The following is a 20,152-nucleotide window of genomic DNA, read 5'->3' as shown; positions in this document are numbered from 1 at the left end:
ATTTCTGATTTTTGCAATGTTATGTAGATGGAAAAAAGCTGTCCTTGAAACAGTCTTGATATGTTCGTCAAAAGAGAGATCAGGGTCAAGAGTAACGCCGAGGTCCTTCACAGTTTTATTTGAGACGACTTTACAACCATCAAGATGAATTGTCAGATTTAACAGAAGATCTCTTTGTTTCTTGGGACCTAGAACAAGCATCTCTGTTTTGTCCGAGTTTAAAAGTAGAACGTTTTCAGCCATCCACTTCCTTATGTCTGAAACACAGGCTTCTAGCGAGGGCAATTTTGGGGCTTCACCATGTTTCATTGAAATGTACAGCTGTGTGTCATCCGCATAGCAGTGAAAGTTAACATTATGTTTTCGAATAACATCCCCAAGAGGTAAAATATATAGTGAAAACAATAGTGGTCCTAAAATGGAACCTTGAGGAACACCGAAATGTACAGTTGATTTGTCAGAGGACAGACCATTCACAGAGACAAACTGATATCTTTCCGACAGGTAAGATCTAAACCAGGCCAGAACTTGTCCGTGTAGACCAATTTGAGTTTCCAGTCTCTCCAAAAGAATGTGGTGATCGATGGTGTCAAAGGCCTAGCTAGGTCTAGTAGCACGAGGACAGATGCAGAGCCTCGGTCTGACGCCATTAAAAGGTAATTTACCACCTTCACAAGTGCAGTCTCAGTGCTATGATGGGGTCTAAAACCAGACTGAAGCATTTCGTTTACATTGTTTGTCTTCAGAAAGGCAGTGAGTTGCTGCGCAACAGCTTTTTCAATTTTTTTTGAGAGGAATGGAAGATTCGATATAGGCCGATAGTTTTTTATATTTTCCGGGTCAAGGTTTGGCTTTTTCAAGAGAAAAATCACTGCCACTTTTAGTGAGTTTGGTACACATCCAGTGGATAGAGAGCTGTTTATTATGTTCAACATAGGAGGGCCAAGCACAGGAAGCAGCTCTTTCAGTAGTTTAGTAGGAATAGGATCCAGTATGCAGCTTGAAGGTTTAGAGGCCATGATCATTTTCATCATTGTGTCAAGAGATATAATACTAAAACACTTAACCTGTCTAGGATCAGCGTGGCGCTAGCGGCACACCCCCCCCCCCCCCCACTGAAAAACCAGTGCCGCGAAATTCAAAAAAAATATATTTTTAAAATATTTAACTTTCACACATTAAAGTCCAATACAGCTAATGAAAGACACAGATCTTATGAATCCAGTCAACATTTCCGATTTTTAAAATGTTTTACAGGGAAGACACAATATGTAAAGATGTACATCTATTACCTAAAAACACATTAGCATAATCCACCATCTTTTATTTGTCCACCAACACCAGTAGCCATCACCAATTCGGCTAAACTAAGATATTTATAGCCCCTAACCAACAAAAAAACTCATTAGATGACAGTCTGATAACATATTTATGGTATGGGATAGGTTTTGTTAGAAAAAAGTGCATATTTCAGGTATATGGCATAGTTTACAATTGCACCCACCATCACAAATGGACTAGAATAATTACAATGAGCAACGTGTTTACCTAACTACTAATCATCAAACATTTCGTAAAAATACACAGCATACACGAATCGAAAGACACAGATCCTGTGAATACAGACAATATTTCAGATTTTCTAAGTGTCTTACAGCGAAAACACAATAAATCGTTATATTAGCTTAGCACATAGCAATTAGCAGCCCAGCAGTGATTCTAGCCAAAGTGAGCGATAAAAGTCAACATCGCCAAAAGATATTAATTTTTTCACTAACCTTCTCAGAATTCTTCCGATGACACTCCTGTAACATCACATTACAACATGCATATACAGTTTGATCGAAAATGTTTATATTTAGCCACCAAAATCATGGTTAGACAATGTGAAATGTAGCTCAGCTGGTCAGAAAATGTCCTTGCGCCACTTAGACAGTGATCTACTCTTATACATAAATACTCATAAACGTGACTAAAAAATATAGGGTGGACAGGGATTGATAGACAATTTAATTCTTAATACAATTGCGTTATTACATTTTTTAATTTATCCTTACTTTTCAATACAGTTTGCGCCAAGCGAAGCTACGTCAAAAAACATGGCGTCCTAAGCCACTAAAATGTTTCGACAGAAACACGATTTATCATAATAAAAATGTCCTACCTTGAGCTGTTCTTCCATCAGTATCTTGGGCAAAGGATCCTTTCTTGGGAGAAATCGTCTTTTGGTGGAAAGCTGTCCTCTTGCCATGTGGAAATGTCAACTACGTTCGGGATGAACTGAAAAGCGTGCCCAACTTTTCACATCGTTGCAAAAATAAATGTCCCAAAATCGCACTAAACGGATATAAATTGCTATAAAACGCTTTAAATTAACTACTTTATGATGTTTGTAACTCCTATAACGAGTGAAAAGATGACCGGAGAAATATAACAGGCTAAACTAACGCTTGGAACAGGAGAGGGTCGGTGTCTTCCACGCGCGTTACGCAGCTCCCAAAGAATGACTAGCTTCAGAGTTTTTTCATTTGTAGGGCCTGTGAACGCGCAATCGAGCCCGTTGGAATCGTCATCACGTAAAGGCATCCAGGGGAAGACGTAAGAAGTGTCCGTATAGTCATAGCAACGACAGTGCCCTTTTAACTGACTTCAGAAAAGTGGCCAACATTTCTCAAATCTGACTCCATGTCAGGGAAATTGCTGTAGAATGGGCTCTGTTCCACTTAGAGACAAAATTTCAACTCCTATAGAAACTATAGACTGTTTTCTATCCAATAATAATAATAATATGCATATTGTACGATCAAGGATTTTGTGGGAAGCCGTTTAAAAAATTAGCCACATTAGCATAAATAGTCTAAACAGCGCCCCCATCCCCAACAGGTTAAGTGTCTCTCCTGATCCCAGGCCCTGGCAGAGCTGTGCAGATCCAGGACAGCTAAGCCCTGGAGGAATACGCAGATTCAAAGAGGAGTCCGTAATTTGCTTTCTAATGGTCATGATCTTTTCCTCAAAGAAGTTCATGAATTTATTACTGCTGAAGTGAAAGCCATCCTTTCTTGGGGAATGCTGCTTTTTAGTTAGCTTTGCAACATTGTTCTTATTTTCCTCGACTAAGTTGGAAAAGTAGGATGATCGAGCAGCAGTGAGGGCTCTTTGGTACTGCACGGTATTGTCTTTCCAAGCTAGTCGGAAGACTTCCAGTTTGGTGTGGCGCCATTTCCGTTCCAATTTCCTGGAAGCTTGCTTCAAAGCTCGGGTATTTTCTGTATACCAGGGAGCTAGTTTCTTATGACAAATGTTTTTCGTTTTTAGGGGTGCAACTGCATCTAGGGTATTGCGCAAGGTTAAATTGAGTTCCTCAGTTAAGTGGTTAACTGATTTTTGTCCTCTGATGTCCTTGGGTAGGCAGAAGGAGTCTGGAAGGGCATCAAGGAATTTTTGTGTTGTCTTAGAATTTATAGCACGACTTTTGATGCTCCTTGGTTGGGGTCTGAGCAGATTATTTGTTGCGATTGCAAAAGTAATAAAATGGTGGTCCGATAGTCCAGGATTATGTGGAAAAACATTAAGATCTACAACATTTATTCCATGGGACAAAACTAGGTCCAGAGTATGACTGTGGCAGTGAGTAGGTCCAGAGACATGTTGGACAAAACCCACTGAGTCGATGATGTCTCCCTCCGAAAGACTTTTGGAGTGGGTCTGTGGACTTCTCCATATGAATATTAAAATCACCAAAAATTAGAATATGATCTGCTATGACTACAAGGTCTGATAGGAATTTGGGGAACTCAGAGAGGAACGCTGTATATGGCCCAGGAGGCCGGTAAACTGTAGCTATAAAAAGTGATTGAGTAGGCTGCATAGATTTCATGACTAGAAGCTCAAAAGACGAAAACGTCATTTTTTTTTTTGTAAATTGAAATTTGCTATCGTAAATGTTAGCAACACCTCCGCCTTTGCGGGATGCACGGGGGATATGGTCACTAGTGTAACCAGGAGGTGAGGCCTCATTTAACACAGTAAATTCATCAGGCTTAAGCCATGTTTCAGTCAGGCCAATCACATCAAGATTATGATCAGTGATTAGTTAATTGACTATGACTGCCTTTGAAGTGAGGGATCTAACATTAAGTAACCCTATTTGAGATGTGAGGTATCACGATCTCTTTCAATAATGGCAGGAATGGAGGAGGTCTTTATCCTAATAAGATTGCTAAGGCAAACACCGCCATGTTTAGTTTTGCCCAACCTAGGTCGAGGCACAGACACAGTCTCAATGGGTATGGCTGAGCTGACTACACTGACTGTGCTATTGGCAGACTCCACTAAGCTGGCAGGTTGGCTAACAGCCTGCTGCATGGCCTGCACCCTATTTCATTGTGGGGCTAGAGGAGTTAGAGCCCTATCTATGTTGGTAGATAAGATGAGAGCACCCCTCCAGCTAGGATGGAGTCCGTCACTCTTCAGCAGGTCAGGCTTGGTCCTGTTTGTGGGTGAGTCCCAGAAAGAGGGCCAATTATCTACAAATTCTATCTTTTGGGAGGGGCAGAAAACAGTTTTCAACCAGCGATTGAGTGCTGAGACTCTGCTGTAGAGCTCGTCACTCCCCCTAACTGGGAGAGGGCCAGAGACAATTACTCGATGCCGACACATCTTTCTAGCTGATTTACACGCTGAAGCAATGTTGCATCATGTTGCATCATCAGCAACAGTTTCCCATGCAGCTATCCTACTAGCCACAATAAATACACAAAAGCTCTGGATGTTGAAAACCTATTGCATTGTTCTGTGCTAAGGAGGAACGCATGTATGGACAATTTCATATTAGAAGCGCATGGGGCGCGTATGACACATCATGACCGGGGGGGGGGGGGGGGGGGGGTGTTAGAGTGACTTCCCAACTATCTCTTGATTGAAGTACCAGCGTGGCATAAATACAATGCTGCATTTCGCAACATAATGTTTCGACAAAATGCCAACAATGTTTTGCTACAAACAAATGTTTCCACCTTTCGATTGGTCCACAAAGTCTCTTTCACAACTGATTTTAAAGATCTCCATAAGCACAGTCAGTTGACTCAAGTCATCCTTAAGCCTGCCGCCAAGCAACGCTTTATCATTAACAAAGACATACGGGGTAAAGCGCAAACGAGCACTACCTTAAATTATGCAATTGAGATTCCCACATTTGGAAAATTCACAACGGGTCAGCACAGCCAGAGTGCAATGGCTGAGCCCCACACCGGGTGAATCAGCTTCTTGATCACGGTATCTCTTCTGCTTAGTGGAGGAAAAGTCTCTCCAGTGCCAACATTTTCCGCTACCGGTAACCACTTTGTGTTCTGATAATATCATATCACATCGACCTGTTTAAATGCCGTTTAGGAATGCACTTGCACACAGAGTGGTGAAAAAGTAGTTTATTTTGTATACTAGATTATATCAGTGAACCACTAGATTCCCATCATGCAACACTGTCGAAAAATCACCAATTACTTTTTAATATCTTAACCTATCTGATATCACAAATGTTTGCGATATGACAAAATACAATCACATTCAGACACACACACACACACACACACACACACACACACAGACAAATGCATGACACCAATTGATTTATTATCGATAACATCTCACATTCTCTTGTGCTTTTGATTTACTCCATAAAAGAAGGGTTGTAATTCCAACATGGAAAACACAGGGCCATCAGACACCAGTCCAGTTCCACTCCTCACCAGCATTATTTCCTTTGATCATTTGAACAGGGCGAGGGAGCACAGAGCACACACAAGCTGCATTCAGTAACAATATTCGTATTTGTCTTATAAATAAAAGGCAGTTGCTCCCTGACAACACAAGGAACTTTGATCGTATTAAGGTGTTAGGTGTGTTTTTAGGGGTGAAGGAACAGGAAGCTAGGGATATGACATGGAGTGGAGTTATAAACAAAGTTAGGAAGGTGGTAAGTATGTGGAGGGGGAGGTCTTTGAAATTAAAAGGGAAAGTAATTGTCATAAATTCATTGTTGATGTCAATTTTTATTTATGTAATGAATGTTTTGGATATGCCAGAATGGGTTTTATCTGAAATGAATAAAATTGTAGTTGATTTTTTATGGGACGGGAAGGGGGTGAAAATAGCTTTTAAAACTTTGATTGCAGGTTATGAGGAGGGAGGTTTGAAGTTGGTGGATTTAAATGTGAGGAAGACAGTAATTAGAGTCAAAATGGTACGTAAATATTTATATGGGGAATTAGATTATGGATGGAAAAGATTTTTTAAGGAGTATTTGCAGGAGGTTGGGAGGATGGGGGACAATGGTTTATTGATGTGTATGAAAAAGGAAATGTTAGGTAATATACCTTTGTTTTATAGAGAAGTGTTTGAGGCTTGGGGGGAGTTTTTACGAAAGATTTATTATGAGTGTACCATTTTAGACAATATTTTAAATCAGCCAATTTTTTTAAATCCCAAGATAAAGTATAATAATAAGATGTTGTTTTGTAAATATTTCATGAGGGCTGGGATGAGACAGATTGGGGACATCTTATATGAGGTCATTCCGGAGTTCCTTCCATGTCAGGCAATATTTGATAATGTGGTTGAAGAAAATGATGAAATAAGTAGAACTACTGTGGAGAACATGTATAAGAGAATATTAGGATGTCTTCCTGGGGAGTGGGGTGTTTTAATAAATAAAGAGGTGGCTACAAGAGCTAGGGGTTTACCGGTTTTATATTATGAAAGTAATGGGAAGAAGTATTTTTTGTCAGGTTTGAAAGTTAAAAAGGTTTATGAAAAATGTATTTTAAGAGAGATAAAAACTCCTGCTTTGGAAAAAGTGTGGTCTAGGGTGTTTGCAAATATAGATGTGAAATCATTATGGAAGAATGTAAATGTAAAATATAATTCTATAGAATGTGAAGACAATGATTTTAAAATGAAACATAATAGGATTTTTACGAACGTGGTTTTACATCAAATAAATAGAGATATTAAAAGAGAATGTGATATTTGTGATACGGGGGTGGAAAATTTTACGCACTTTTTTGTTGAATGTAGTAGATTAGAAGAGTTTCATAAGTTTTTAAAGGGGATTTTAGTACAACATTGGGGAGAAGAGATTGTTGATGGGGTTGAGTGGAGGAGGTTGTTTCTTTTTGGGTTAACTGGGAAAAGCAAAGTTTTTAATTTTAATTTGATGAATTTTGTTCTTAGTCATGCCAGATACGCTGTAAGACTAAGACGGAAATTGGGACATTATGAAGGGAAAATTGTAAGTGTGGAGGTTTTATTTAGAAGTATTTTAGAGAGAGGTATAGAGATAATATATATTGATACGGTGGAGGAAATTTTGAAAAATTGTTTGTGTGGGGGAGTACTCTTATTGAAATTCTGTCAAATGGGAAACTTGTATTTCATTATTAAGTGGATTTAGTGGATGATTGTGTTTTTTATCTAAGGTTTTATCTAATTTATCTAATTTATTTTTTCTTTTTTGATTTTGTAAAAGGATGAATTGTTCATCCTTTTTTATTATTGATTGAATGTTGTAAATATTATGTGTTTTTTCATAAAAAGATAAAAATAATAAATAAAAAAAATACGCCTGATCTCGTCTGATCTCGGAAGCTAAGCAAGGTCGGGCCTGGTTAGTATTTGGATGGGAGACTGCCTGGGAATACCAGGTGCTGTAAGCATTTTGTCCAATAGGGTGTCCTCTTGCATTATTTCATCAGCAATACTGCCTTGTAGTAAGCATTTGATGCTGAATTGACTAAATGCCGCTTCTATGGGCTAGTCTCCCCTGCCCCTTTAATACAATCAAAGTTCCTTGTGTTGATAGGGAGCAACTGCCTTTTATGCATAAGACAAATAAGAATATTGTTACTGAATGCAGCTTGTGTGTGCTTTGTGCTCCCTCGCCCTGTTCAAATGATCAAAGGAAATAATGCTGGTGAGGTGTGGAACTGGACTGGTGTCTGATGGCCCTGTGTTTTCCATGGTGGAATTACAATCCTTCTTTTACGGCGTAAATCAAAAGTACAAGAGAATGTGAGATGTTATCGAAAATAAATCAATTGCTTTCATGCATTTGTCTGTCTGTCTGTCTGTCTGTGTGTGTGTGTGTGTGTGTGTGTGTGTGTGTGTGTGTGTGTGTGTGTGTGTGTGTGTGTGTGTGTGTGTGTGTGTGTGTGTGTGTGTGTGTGTGTGTGTGTGTGTGTGTGTGTGTGTGTGTGTGTGTGTGTGTGTGTGTGTGTGTGTGTGTGTGTCTGAATGTGATTTTATTTCGTCATATCGCATACATTTGTGATATCAGACAGGTTAACCTGTCTAGGATGAGAGTGCCGCTAGCGGCACTCCCCCCCCCCCCCCCCCCCCCACTGAAAAGGCAGAGCCGCGAAATTCAAAAAAAATTTTTTTTTAAATATTTAACTTTCACACATTAAAGTCCAATACAGCTAATGAAAGACACAGATCTTGTGAATCCAGCCAACATGTCCGATTTTTAAAATGTTTTACAGGGAAGACACAATATGTAAAGATGTACATCTATTACCTAAAAACACATTAGCATAATCCACCATCTTTTATTTGTCCACCAACACCAGTAGCTATCACCAATTCGGCTAAACTAAGATATTTATAGCCCCTAACCAAGAAAAAAACTCATCAGATGACAGTCTGATAACATATTTATGGTATGGGATAGGTTTTGTTAGAAAAAAGTGCATATTTCAGGTAGATGGCATAGGTTACAATTGCACCCACCGTCACAAATGGACTAGAAGAACTACATTGAGCAACGTGTTTACCTACTTACTAATCATCAAACATTTCGTAAAAATACACAGCATACACTAATCGAAAGACACAGATCCTGTGAATACAGACAATATTTCAGATTTTCTAAGTGTCTTACAGCGAAAACACAATAAATCGTTATATTAGCATAGCACATAGCACATAGCAGCCCAGCATTGATTCTAGCCAAAGTGAGCGATAAAAGTCAACATCGCCAAAATATATTAATTTTTTCACTAACCTTCTCAGAATTCTTCAGATGACACTCCTGTAACATCATATTACACAATCCATATAGAGTTTGATCGAAAATGTTTATATTTAGCCACCAAAATCATGGTTAGACAATGTGATATGTAGCAAAGCTGGTGAGAAAATGTCCGTGCGCCACTTAGACAGTGATCTACTCTTATACATAAATACTCATAAACGTGACTAAAAAATATAGGGTGGACAGGGATTGATAGACAATTTAATTCTTAATACAATCGCGGAATTACATTTTTTAAATTATCCTTACTTTTCAATACAGTTTGCGCCAAGCGAAGCTACGTCAAAAAACATGGCGTCCTAAGCCACTAACATTTTTCGACAGAAACACGATTTATCATAATAAAAATGTCCTACTTTGAGCTGTTCTTCCATCAGTATCTTGGGCAAAGGATCCTTTCTTGGGTCCAATCGTCTTTTGGTGGAAAGCTGTCCTCTTGCCATGTGGAAATGCCAACTGCGTTCGGGATGAACTGGAAGCGTGCCCAGCAATTCAGAGCGTTTCAGAAATAAATGTCCCAAAATCGCACTAAACGGATATAAATTGCTATAAAACGCTTTAAATTAACTACCTTATGATTTTTTTAACTCCCATAACGAGTAGAAACATGACCCGAGTAATATTTCTCCCTCCACTAATGCTTGGAACAGGCGCGGGTCGGTGTCCTCTAGGCGCATGACGCAGCTCCAAAAGAGTGACTAGCCTCAGGGTTTTTTCATTTGTAGTGCCTGTGAACGCGCAATCGACCCCATTCAAATCGTCATCACGTAAAGGCATCCAGGGGAAGACGTAAGCAGTGTCCGTATACTCATAGCAATAACTGTGCCCTTTTAACTGACTCCAGATCAGGGGCCAAAATTTCTGAAATCTGACTCCATGTCAGGGAAATTGCTGTAGAATGGGCTCTGTTCCACTTAGAGACAAAATTTCAACTCCTATAGAAACTATAGACTGTTTTCTATCCAATAATAATAATAATATGCATATTGTACGATCAAGGAATTTGTGGGAAGCCGTTTCAAAAATTACACGATTAGCATAAATAGTCACAACAGCGCCCCCATCCTCAACAGGTTTAAGATATTAAAAAGTCATTGGTGATTTTTCTACAGTGTTGCATGATGGGAATCTAGTGGTTCACTGATATAATCTAGTAAACAAAATGAACTACTTTTTCACCACTCTGTCTGCAAGTGCATTCCTAAACGGCATTTAACGCAGGTCGATGTGATGTGATATTATCGGAACACAAAGTGGTTACCATTAGCCGAAAATGTTGGTACTGGAGACACTTGCCCTCCACCGATGAGTATAACTCATACTTACCTGGTAAGGGAGATACCGTGATCAAGAAAGGTGGTTCACCCAGGGTGAGGCTTAGCCATTGCACGCCAGCTATGCTGACCCCTGTGAATTTCCCAAATGTGGAAATCTCGATTGCATAATTTATGGTAGTGGGGGACTGCGTCCACGCTCTCCCCTGATGTCTTGTTTAATGACAAACCGTTGCTTGGCGGCAAGCTTGAGGATGACTTGAGTCAATTGCCCGTGCTTATGGAGATCTTTGAAGTCAGTTGTGAAAGACACTTTGTGGACCAATTGAAAGGTAGAAACATTTGTTTGTAGCCAAACATTGTTGACATTTTGTGGAAACATCATGTTGCGAAATGCAGCATGGTATTTATGCCACGCTGGTACTTCAATCAAGAGATAGTTGAGAAGCCGCTCTAACCCCCATGGTCATGTTGTGTCATACGCCCATGCGCTTACAATATGAAATTGTCCATACATGCGCTCCTCCTTGGCACAGAACAATGCAATAGGTTTTCAACATTCAGAGATTTTGTGTATTTATTCTGGCTAGTATGATCGCTGCATGGGAAACTGTTGCTAATGATGTATTTGTCAGAAGTCATTGTATTTGTCCGTTTTTTCCCACAAGGCTGAAATATGTGCCCTCGCTTTGAAATGTTAGCAAGGTTGGTTTGTATTTCATCCAACTATCTGTGCTAAATAGTGATGGCGACAGGATATGTAATTTCTTCCACTTACTTAGTGACCCAAAGTTCAGGCTGCTTATCTAATTGGTGAAAATGTCTGTTTATCAGACTCACTTTGACTTTATATGGTGTACAAAGAGTTAGCCATTTGCTTACGGCCATACCAGCCTGAATGCGCATTTCCTGATTGGAGAAGTGACGACACGTGCGAGTGTCTGAGCTGTGAGTGAGTGTTTGCTGGAGAGTGTTTGCTGGAGAGCTATTTCTGTTAATTAATTGGTTTTTGCAATATAATTTATTATTTTCTTCAGTTGAATAGTTTAAAGTTTGGTTAGTCTTCCCCCTTGCAGTTTTTCTGCTTGGGGGAGAGTTTTTTTTTGGGATTCATTTTTTACTACGACGGACAACATGGAAAAGACAAACGGAATGGACAAAGACAATGAAAAGGAGCATCGGAAGAAAAATGAAGATAAAGAAGGAATGAAATATGGAAAAGAATACACGGTGGCAATTGAGTTGGAAGGAGAAGACAAAGTGACGACAATGGAACTATGACGAGCAATTAAGGAGGTGTGTGGAGAGGTGTTGGGATGCCGAATGAAAGGAGAAAAGAAGTATGAAGTTACGATGAGGAATGAAAAAGGAAAAGAACGGCTAATGGATGGAATACGGATAAAAGACACCAAGATACTGGCGAGAGATATTAATGTGAAGGAAGTGGTGGTGTCGTTCATGAATCTCCCAGTATATGTAGAAGATGATGTGATACTGGGCAAGCTGAGTAGCTGGGGAGTGGCGGCTGTCTCGGAGATAAGGAGGAGAGTTTGGCCAGGAACGGAGGTGGTTGACGGGACACGTTTCTGCAAGGTCAAGTTCACAGAAAAAGTGACATCATTACCTTATTCTACAAGAATTGAGACGTTGGAGGGAGCAGAATATTTCAGAGTCATTCATGACAAACAGGTCAGAGTGTGTCGTATGTGTATTCAACCCGGGCACATAGTTAAAGACTGCCCGGAATTTAAGTGTTTTAAGTGTGGCAATCAAGGACACTATGAGAGAATATGTGATGGAGAGAAGAAAAGGAATTTTTGTGGTGGATGCAGAAAGAGATTGGCGGAGTGCAACTGTGGAGAGGTTAGGGCTGAAGAGGGGAGTCAAACAATATTCGAGGAAGCAGTGGTATTGTCGCAAGAAGGAGAAGAAGATGGAGGAGAGGACGTGGTGGAAGGTGGAGAGACGGAGGAAGGAAGAAGGAAGAAGGACCAGAAGATAAATGAAATTGGGAGCAGTATGGACTCAGAAATAAGAAGAGGGAGTTTTCAGGAGGAGGGGGGGAGTGGACTGGGGGGAAGCAAGGGGGCGTCACATGTTATGGGGGAAAGCACAGCACTAACAAGTAGCTCGGGGGGTGAAGAAATGGAGGGGGTTATGGAGTTGATGACAATACCAGAGACGGCGATGAGCACGGGGAGCACAACGGATGTGGATGTCAAGAAGGGGAGTTGGCTGGAAAACATGGACTTGGAAGAGATATCGGATACGGATGATGGAGAAAAGATTGGAAGAACGAGGGAAGGAGACAGGAAGAGGAAAGCGGGGGGAAGAGGGGGAGAGAAAGGGTGGAAGAGGAAAGAAACTGGATAACAGGTAGAGAATAATGAAATTATATTTTATTATTTTTTTTATTTATTAGAATGGTTAATATAATGTCAATAAATGCAAATGGTTTGAGGACAATGGGAAAATTTAATAGAATAGTAAAAATGAAGAATTCAGATATTTTATGTATTCAAGAGACGCACTGGGATAATGTATGTGTTTTAGAAGTAAAAAAAAACATGGAGGGATTTTATTTATGTAAACAATGGCAGAGGGAATTCAAGTGGGGTTGCTATTTTATTGAGGAAGGATGTGGTGGATAATGTGAAACAGATATATAATGATAATAATGGGAGGATTTTAATTGTAAATTTTGAATATATGAGTATGGTTTTTAGAATTATAAATATTTATGCGCCTAATACTGAAATAGAGCGCAAAAATTAATTTTTAGAAATAGGGAAATGGTGTGAGGGAAACTGTATTGTAGTTGAGGATTTTAATGTTAAAATGGATAGACTGGATATGACAAGAGGAGCTATTTTTAGAAGTGATGTATCTAGGGGGGTTTTAAAGAAGATGATGTTAGAAAAAGGAATAATTGATATATGGAGAGAGGGAAATCCAGAAAAAATAGATTTTTCTAGAAGGCAGGTGGTTTTAGGGGATTTGAAACAAACGAGAATAGATCTGGTTTTAGTAAAAGAAGGTTGAAGGAATTTTATGAAAGATATTAAGTATGTTTTTACAACTTTTAGTGATCATGCAGGTTTAACATTTTCAGTGGGATTAGATAAGGAAAGAACAGGGGGTGGAATATGGTGTATGAATGCAGGGTATTTGGGAGATGAGGAATATGGGAAACAACTTAAATCTTTGATAGCATGTGAAATGGAGGATAAGCAGAAAGAGAATGATAAGTGTTCATGGTGGGATAAGGTTAAGGAAAAAATAAAGGTTTTTAGTATAGGATATGCAAGGAAAAAGAGAGGTAGGATGAAAAGAGAAGAAAATGAGTTGAGAGCAAAATTGGATAAAGAAATGAGGAAGTGTGACAGTGAACCTAATTATAATATAGGAAAGTTTTTGGAATTAAAAGCACAATTGACTAAATATGAAATAGATAAGTGTAAGGGTGCAATTATAAGAAGTAAGGCAAAGTATGTTTTGGAGGGGGAGAAATGTACTTCATATTTTCTTGGTTTAGAGAAGAATAAACAGAGAAGAACATATATTAGAGAGATAGAAAATATAAAGTGTGAAGTTGTCAATGATTATGTAGAGGTTTTAGAAACAGTGCAGAATTTTTATAAGGATTTATTTAAGAAAGGGGAGGTGGATGAGGGGTGTGTAAAGGAGATATTGGATAGTGTGGATGTGAAAATTAATGTAGAAGATAAACAAATGTGTGATGGGAAGATAACATTGACTGAAGTTAAAGATGCGATTAAGGGTTTACAAGTAAATAAGAGTCCTGGAGTAGATGGAATAATTGCAGAGTTTTATAAAATATATGCCAGTTTTTTAGCACCTATTTTATTGGAAGTTTATCAATATATGGAGGATAATGAAAGTGTTTCTGAATCTATGGTGACAGGGATGATAACGATTTTATATAAAAATAAGGGGAGCAAATTAAAACTGGAGAAGTATAGGCCAATTTGTTTATTAAATTTGGATTATAAGATTTTAGCTAAGATACTGGCAAATAGAATGAAGCAAGTTTTAAATGATATTATAGCACCTACACAGAATTATAGTGTGCCTGGTAGAGATATTGCTGACACAATTAATACAATTAGAGATGTGATAAATAAAATGAATCATGATAAGATGGGGGGAATTGTTTTAAGCATAGATTTAAATAAAGCTTTTGATAGGGTGGAACAGGATTTTATGTTTAGGGTAATGGATAAATATGGTTTTGGTAATAGAATAATAGGATGGATAAAATTATTATATAAGAAGGCAAAAAGTAGGGTGAAATGTAATGGGGTTTTAACCGATTCTTTTATTCTTGAGAGATCTGTGAGACAGGGGTGTCCCTTATCAGCTTTATTATTCGTTTTATCGGTAGAACCTTTAGCAGCATTTCTTAACCTCTCTGGGATAGATGGGACGCTTGCGTCCCAACAGCCATGTCAAAATGTAGAGCGCCAAATTCAAAAAAATTATATAAAATTAAACTTGATTAAATCACACATATAAGATATCAAATTAAAGCTACACTCGTTGTGAATCCAGCCAACATGTCAGATTTCAAAAAGGCTTTTCGGCGAAAGCATAAGATGCTATTATCTGATGATAGCCCAATGTAAACAAGAGAGTGTAGCCTATTTCAACCATGCTAGCGCTACTCAAAACGCTAATATAAAATATAAAACATGCATTACCTTTGACGAGATTCTTTTGTTGGCACTCCAATATGTCCCATAAACATCACAAATGGTCCTTTTGTTCGATTAATTCCATCCATATATATCCAAATTGTCCATTTATTTGGCGCCGTTGTACCAGGAAAAACAGCGTTCAATTTGAACAAAATCACGACACAATATCTAAAAAAAATATACCTCTAAACTTTGCCAAAACATTTCAAAGTGCTTTTGTAATACAGCTTAAGGTATTTGTAAACGTTAATAATCGATCAAATTGAAGACAGGTCAATCTGTTTTCAATACAGGATATCAACAAACTCACGGAACATTTCACGTCTTGCCCAAATCTCAAACATAAACAAACGACGTCCCTCCACTTCCGGGTCAATATCTTGTTCACCTCACTAAGAAAAAACCTTAACCATTTTCCATACAATGGCGACATCCAGTGGAAGCAGTAGAAACTGCGCATTTACTGATTAGAATTCTGGTTTGCCCAAAACAATCCATTGAACATAGAGGAACTTAACAATAAAAAAGTAAGTCCTCAGGGTTTTGACTGCTATATAAGTTCTGTTATACTTACAGATATGATTCAAACAGTTTTAGAAACTTCAGAGTGTTTTCTATCCAAATCTACTAATTATATGCATATCTTATATTCTGGGGATGAGTAGCACGAAGTTGAAATTGCGCACGCTATTTTTCCCTAAGTGAAAATTCTGCACCCTATCATCAAGAAGTTAACCTGTCTAGGATCAGCGTGGCGCTAGCGGCACACCCCCCCCCCCCCCACTGAAAAACCAGTGCCGCGAAATTCAAAAAAAATATTTTTTTAAAATATTTAACTTTCACACATTAAAGTCCAATACAGCTAATGAAAGACACAGATCTTATGAATCCAGTCAACATTTCCGATTTTTAAAATGTTTTACAGGGAAGACACAATATGTAAAGATGTACATCTATTACCTAAAAACACATTAGCATAATCCACCATCTTTTATTTGTCCACCAACACCAGTAGCCATCACCAATTCGGCTAAACTAAGATATTTATAGCCCCTAACCAACAAAAAAACTCATTAGATGACAGTCTGATAACATATTTATGGTATGGGATAGGTTTTGTTAGAAAAAAGTGCATATTTCAGGTATATGGCATAGTTTACAATTGCACCCACCATCACAAATGGACTAGAATAATTACAATGAGCAACGTGTTTACCTAACTACTAATCATCAAACATTTCGTAAAAATACACAGCATACACGAATCGAAAGACACAGATCCTGTGAATACAGACAATATTTCAGATTTTCTAAGTGTCTTACAGCGAAAACACAATAAATCGTTATATTAGCTTAGCACATAGCAATTAGCAGCCCAGCATTGATTCTAGCCAAAGTGAGCGATAAAAGTCAACATCGCCAAAAGATATTAATTTTTTCACTAACCTTCTCAGAATTCTTCCGATGACACTCCTGTAACATCACATTACAACATGCATATACAGTTTGATCGAAAATGTTTATATTTAGCCACCAAAATCATGGTTAGACAATGTGAAATGTAGACAAGCTGGTAAAGAAAACGTCCTTGCGCCACTTAGACAGTGATCTACTCTTATACATAAATACTCATAAACGTGACTAAAAAATATAGGGTGGACAGGGATTGATAGACAATTTAATTCTTAATACAATTGCGTTATTACATTTTTTAATTTATCCTTACTTTTCAATACAGTTTGCGCCAAGCGAAGCTACGTCAAAAAACATGGCGTCCTAAGCCACTAAAATGTTTCGACAGAAACACGATTTATCATAATAAAAATGTCCTACCTTGAGCTGTTCTTCCATCAGTATCTTGGGCAAAGGATCCTTTCTTGGGAGAAATCGTCTTTTGGTGGAAAGCTGTCCTCTTGCCATGTGGAAATGTCAACTACGTTCGGGATGAACTGAAAAGCGTGCCCAACTTTTCACATCGTTGCAAAAATAAATGTCCCAAAATCGCACTAAACGGATATAAATTGCTATAAAACGCTTTAAATTAACTACTTTGTGATGTTTGTAACTCCTATAACGAGTGAAAAGATGACCGGAGAAATATAACAGGCTAAACTAACGCTTGGAACAGGAGAGGGTCGGTGTCTTCCACGCGCGTTACGCAGCAAGAAAAGACTTGCTAGCTAAAGGTTTTTTTCATTTGTAGGGCCTGTGAACGAGCAATCGAGCCCGTTGGAATCGTCATCACGTAAAGGCATCCAGGGGAAGACGTAAGAAGTGTCCGTATAGTCATAGCAACGACAGTGCCCGTTTAAATGACTTCAGAAAAGTGGCCAACGTTTCTCAAATCTGACTCCATGTCAGGGAAATTGCTGTAGAATGGGCTCTGTTCCACTTAGAGACAAAATTTCAACTCCTATAGAAACTATAGACTGTTTTCTATCCAATAATAATAATAATATGCATATTGTACGATCAAGGATTTTGTGGGAAGCCGTTTAAAAAATTAGCCACATTAGCATAAATAGTCTAAACAGCGCCCCCATCCCCAACAGGTTAAAAGAGATAATCTTATAAATTGTGTAGAGACTCCGCAAGGAGGTTTTAGTTTGATACATCAATACGCAGATGATACCACTATAACAGTTAGAGATGAGGGTAGTGTAAAAAGGGTGATGGAGTGTTTTAAAGTATATGGACAAGCATCGGGTGCAAAGGTTAACATGGAGAAGTCAGTAGTAATGTATACTGGGAAGATTAATGAGGGGAATTTTCCTTTTAAAGTGGTTAAAGATTATTTTAAGGTATTAGGAGTGTTTTTAGGGGTGAAAGAAATGGAAGCTAGGGATTTGACATGGAGTGGTGTAATAAATAAAGTTAGAAAGGTGGTAAGTATGTGGAGGGGGAGGTCTTTGAAATTAAAAGGGAAAGTAATTGTCATAAATTCATTGTTGATGTCAATTTTTATTTATGTAATGAATGTTTTGGATATGCCAGAATGGGTTTTATCTGAAATGAATAAAATTGTAGTTGATTTTTTATGGGAAGGGAAGGGGTGAAAATAGCTTTTAAAACTTTGATTGCAGGTTATGAGGAGGGGGGTTTGAAGTTGGTAGATTTAAGTGTAAGGAAAATAGCAATTAGAGTAAAATTGGTACGTAAATATTTCTTTGGTGAATTGGATTATGGGTGGAAAAGGTTTTTTAAAGAGTATTTGCAGGAGGTTGGGAGGATAGAGGACAATGGTTTATTGATGAGTATGAAGAAGGAAATGTTAGGTAATATACCTTTGTTTTACAGAGAAGTGTTTGAGGCTTGGGGGCGGTTTTTACCAAATATTTATTATGAATGTACCAGTTTAGAAAATATTTTAAATCAGACGATATTTTTAAATCCAAAGATAAAGTGCAATAATATGATGTTGTTTTGTAAATATTTTATGAGGGCTGGGATGAGGCAGATAGGTGACATAGCATACGAGGTAATTCCTGGGTTTCTTCCATTTCAGGCTATATATGACAATGTGGTTGAAGTAGATGAAGAAATAAGTAAAACTACTGTGGAGAATATGTACAAGAAAATATTAGGATGTATTCCCGGGGAGTGGGTGATTTTAATAAACAAAGAGGTGGTCAAAAGATCTAGGGCTTTACCAGTTTTACATTATGAAAGTAATGGGGAGAAACATGATTTATCAGGTCTAAAAGTTAAAATGGTTTATAGAAAATGTATTTTAAAAGAGATAAAAAGTCCTGCTGCGGAGAAAGTGTGGTCTAGGGTGTTTCCAAACATGGATGTAAAATCAATATGGAAGAATGTAAATGTAAAATATAATTTTATAGAATGTGAAGACAATGATTTTAAATTGAAACATAATAGGATTTTTACAAATGTGGTTTTGCATCAAATAAATAGGGATATTAAAAGAGAATGTGATATTTGTGGTACGGGGGTGGAAAATTTGATGCACTTTTTTATTGAATGTAGTAGGTTGAAAGATTTTCACGAGTTTTTAAAAGGACTTTTAGTAAAACATTGGGGAGAAGAGATTTTTACTGAGGTGGAGTGGAGGAGGTTGTTTCTTTTTGGTTTAAATGGGAAAAGTAAAGTTTTAAATATTAATTTGGTGAATTTTGTAATAAGTCATGCTAGATATGCGATAAGATTAAGAAGGAATTTAGGTCATTATGAAGGGAAAATTGTGAGTGTGGAAGGTTTTTTTAGGAGCATATTAGAGAGAGATATAGAGATAATATATAGATACGGTGGAGGAAATTTTGAAATATTGTTTGTGTGGGGGAGTACTCTTATTGAAATTCTGTCAAATGGGAAACTTGTATTTCATTATTAAGTGGATTTAGTGGATTATTGTGTTTTTTAATAGGTTTTATTTTATTTATTTTTTATTTTTTTATTTTGTAAAAGGATGAATTGTTCATCCTTTTTTATTATTGATTGAATGTTGTAAATATTATGTGTTTTTTCATAATAAAAGATAAAAAATAAAAAAAATACGCCCGATCTCGTCTGAACTCGGAAGCTAAGCAGGGTCGGGCCTGGTTAGTACTTGGATGGGAGACTGCCTGGGAATACCAGGTGCTGTAAGCATTTTGTCCACTAGGGTGTGCTCTGGCATTATTTCATCAGAAACACTGCCTTGTAGTAAGCATTTAATGCTGAATTGACTAAATGCCGCTTCTATGGGCTAGTCTCCCCTGCCCTTTTAATACAATCAAAGTTCCTTGTGTTGTCAGGGAGCAACTGCCTTTTATGCATAAGACAAATAAGAATATTGTTACTGAATGCAGCTTGTGTGTGCTTTGTGCTCCCTCGCCCTGTTCAAATGATCAAAGGAAATAATGCTGGTGAGGAGTGGACCTGGACTGGTGTCTGATGGCCCTGTGTTTTCCATGGTGGAATTACAACCCTTCTTTTACGGCGTAAATCAAAAGTACAAGAGAATGTGAGATGTTATCGATAATAAATCAATTGCTTTCATGCATTTGTCTGTGTGTGTGTGTGTGTGTGTGTGTGTGTGTGTGTGTGTGTGTGTGTGTGTGTGTGTGTGTGTGTGT

At 38.0% G+C, this 20,152-nt stretch overlaps 1 non-coding gene and 1 pseudogene across 1 annotated transcript; one reads left to right on the top strand and one right to left on the bottom strand.

The window, feature by feature from the left end:
* Nucleotides 1-5,144: 5,144 nt before the first annotated feature.
* LOC129861543 (U1 spliceosomal RNA) lies at nucleotides 5,145-5,294 on the bottom strand (annotated as a pseudogene).
* Nucleotides 5,295-10,406: 5,112 nt separating this feature from the next.
* LOC129861533 (U1 spliceosomal RNA) lies at nucleotides 10,407-10,571 on the top strand. Its single transcript, XR_008760612.1, has one exon. It is a non-coding gene; the product is annotated as a U1 spliceosomal RNA (small nuclear RNA).
* Nucleotides 10,572-20,152: the final 9,581 nt, after the last annotated feature.

Source organism: Salvelinus fontinalis, chromosome 8 (assembly GCF_029448725.1).
Source record: "Salvelinus fontinalis isolate EN_2023a chromosome 8, ASM2944872v1, whole genome shotgun sequence".
NCBI lineage: Eukaryota > Metazoa > Chordata > Actinopteri > Salmoniformes > Salmonidae > Salvelinus > Salvelinus fontinalis.
This window is presented reverse-complemented; position numbering and strand designations above follow the sequence as displayed.